This window comes from Colobus angolensis, unplaced genomic scaffold (genome assembly GCF_000951035.1).
Source record: "Colobus angolensis palliatus isolate OR3802 unplaced genomic scaffold, Cang.pa_1.0 Scaffold75, whole genome shotgun sequence".
NCBI classification, from domain to species: domain Eukaryota; kingdom Metazoa; phylum Chordata; class Mammalia; order Primates; family Cercopithecidae; genus Colobus; species Colobus angolensis.
The window spans coordinates 1-3,259 of NW_012121265.1; the positions used below are offsets into that span (position 1 = coordinate 1).

At 43.9% G+C, this 3,259-nt stretch overlaps 1 long non-coding RNA gene across 1 annotated transcript in view; it reads right to left on the reverse strand.

Moving 5' to 3' along the window:
* Positions 1-2,686: 2,686 nt before the first annotated feature.
* Positions 2,687-3,259, reverse strand: part of LOC105501752 — an 11,431-nt gene continuing 10,858 nt past the window's right edge. The window contains exon 3 of the long non-coding RNA XR_001000233.1: positions 2,687-2,766. This is a non-coding gene — a long non-coding RNA (uncharacterized LOC105501752). The remainder of the gene's footprint in view (positions 2,767-3,259) is intronic.

Below are 3,259 nucleotides of genomic sequence, written 5' to 3' on the forward strand. Positions count from 1 at the left end.
CTATCTCAAAAAAAAAAAAAAAAAAAAAACAAGACAGAGCACTTGAAAATTATATTTATCACAGACTAAATGAAAAAAGCAAGTGTTTTAACTGCTTGCCACCTTTTGTCAATCATCACTGTTTTTAAAAAGTTACTAATTCAGTTCACAACTTCAGGGAAAAAAGGTAAAGAACAAGGAATGTGGTGAGCTTTCACACACATAAAATACATTCAAACCCAGGAACTTACACACAACTCACACGGGGAGAAAAACTTCTCTGATAGGATATAAAAAAGGAAGTCACAGGAGTTATGTGGAGTGGGGGTCAGGAGGTAGAACTGGAGTTTGGGAACAGGAGGATGAGGGAGCTTAGTTGTCACTGTATAATCTCCTGTATTCCTAAGTGTGTTTTATTACCACCAACAACAAAAAAAGCAAAATGCCATTAACTTTCTAAAATAGAGGCCGAGCGCTGTGGCTCATGCTTATCAGCACTACGGGAGGCCGAGGCAAGAGGCTCACTTGAGGCCAGGAGCTCAAGACAAGCCTGGTGAACATGGTGAAACCCTGTCTCTACTAAAAATACAAAAATTAGCCAGGCGTGGTGGTGGGCGCCTGTAATTCCAGCTACTTGGGAGGCTGAGGCACAAGAATTGCTTAAACCCAGGAGGTGGAGGTTGTAGTGAGCCGAGATGGCACCATTACATTCCAGCCTGGGTGACAGAGTGAGACTGTCTCAAAAAAAAAAAAAATTATAAAATATAAACAATACACAGTAATAGAGAAGAGAAACATAAGGTTGGTAGGATAAGATAACTTCTTACATGACAACCCTGGGCCAGGAGAGATAAAACAGAGGGGAAAATCCCCCCAAAAGCACTCCACAGGAAAAGCCCACAGTGTGACCCAGAGGGCCTTGTTCAGATAGACATCCATAGGCTGCCATACCTGGCCTGGACAGCTGACTGCAAGTGTGCATGAAACCCCGGTTCTCTAGCAGGGCCACTAGCTGCAAGTGACTAGAGGCTGAAGGGGACCACGGCAGTGAACCTGCAGCCACACAGGGAATGAGGTTCCCTCCTGTGGGCTTCTGCTGCGGCTGTGAGCAGCAAGCTGTGTGTGGAAGGCACGCCTGCCTGCTCCTCTCACCAGAAACGGAGGGAGGCAACTCCCTGTCAACCTCACTGTCATAAAGAAAAGAAGTCTTTGCCTATGAGTGTGTGCATGTACATGCAGACCTGTGTGTGTGTGTGTGTACAAATACTTGGACGTGCATACATGCAAGAGCGAGCATAGTGCTGCATTAAGGGGCAGGAAGCAGAGGCGGTGGCTGGCAGTAGCTCCGAGTTCTCACTTCTCTTGCACCATGACGGGAGAGGAAATCCGGGATACTACAATGCCACACACCGCAGAAGCTGAGAAACCATCTGGGCCTCCTTCTGGGCAGGAAGTGGGGTCTGAAGCAACCTTGCCTTTTGGACTCCAGAATATTTCCCAGTGAATTCAGTTGAGCAACCAAATGAAATGGGAGTCCAATGTTTGTTCAAAAATACCTCTGTAGTATTTCAGCTTATGGCTTCTGGATAGCGTCTTTTCTGGCAATAATAATCTCCCTTTGTGTAAGTGCCACATTAGCAGACAGCTGTTTATCCACAGTGAGACATTCACCTGGAATTTCTTATGAGAGTAGGAAGCTTTTTTAGTCTGGCTGGCTGCAAAAATGGTGAAATCTCATTTAACCAAGATATAATCTAACTGAAACCCTTAGGTACTGAGAAGATAGTCTTACGATAGTTTTTCTTTTCTTTTTTTTTTTTTTTGCTTTTTCTGGTGTGTGTATATACATTGATGCACAAAAACAGCCAAAAGGCAACCATTTATTGAGTTTTTTTTTTTGAGACGGAGTCTCGTTCTGTTGCCCAGGCTGGAGTGCAGTGGCGCGATCTTGGCTCACTGCAAGTTCTGCCTCCCGGATTCATGTCATTCTCCTGCCTCAGCCTGCAGAGTGGCTGGGACTACAGGCGCCCGCCCCCACGCCTGGCTAATTTTTTGTATTTTTAGTAAAGATGGGGTTTCACTGTGTTAGCCAGGATGGTCTCGATCTCCTGACCTCATGATCCACCCACCTCGGCCTCCCAAAGTGCTGGGATTACAGGTGTGAGCCACTGTGCCAGGCCATTTTAGATAAATTTTTCAACAATGGAGATGAAACTAAAACAGTCTAGCTGAATCATGACTAACCAATTAATCAGAATTCCCTAGCTTCTCAACATTCCAGCTAAGAAATGTGTTCTTGTGCTTCGGCATAATTCTTTCCCCAAAATGACTGCATACACAGACCTTGACACATACGAACCAGTTTACCGTGTCATAAGGCACTTAACTTATCCAACCTACTAAGGGAATTCTAGACTAGAAGTGAACAGAAGCAACAGACCAAAAGTAGGAAGTGACTCAGAACACCCAGGAGCTACAATAGCTACACAAACTGCTTCTTCTCTTCCCCTGGATCATTTATCCAAATAAGAGAAGTATCAACAAAGCAAAAGAGAAAGGCCCTCTTTACAGTCTGTGAAGGGCTACTAAAGATTTTGTTGGGGAGACACAAGGCTGAACTTTGGTTTCTCAGTGTGGAAATCTGCTATTTAACTATATTAAGGTCTTCATTTTGTATATTAGCATTTAATACAATTCTTATACAGACCTACACAATATCCTAGTGAAGGCAGCATACTTCTCTGGGTTAAAATCTTTGGTGGTCAGAACAATAGAAAAATGAGTCACCTGTTCAAAAGAAACAAAAAAAAAACACACTTTTTAAAGACACTTTAGCAGAATTTTTATCACTATATTATAACAAACCTTTTGTTTAAGACATAACAGTATTAAAAGGAAAAGACCGGCCGGGCGCGGTGGCTCACGCCTGTAATCCCAGCACTTTAGGAGGCTGAGGCGGGCGGATTACGAGGTCAGGAGATCGAGACCATCCTGGCTAACACAGTGAAACCCCGTCTCTACTAAAGAACACAAATTGCCGGGCGTAGTGGCGAGTGCCTGTAGTCTCAGCTACTCAGGAGGCTGAGGCAGGGAATTGCTTGAACCCAGGAGGCAGAGGTTGCAGTGAGCCGAGATCGTGCCACTGCACTCCAGCCTGGGCAACAGAGTGAGACTTTGTCTCAAAAAAAGAAAAGAAGCTTCATTTACTTATATGCCTCTATTATTATAAATTTCTGATAATCATATACCTAATATTTCCACTAATGAGACAAAATTCAGA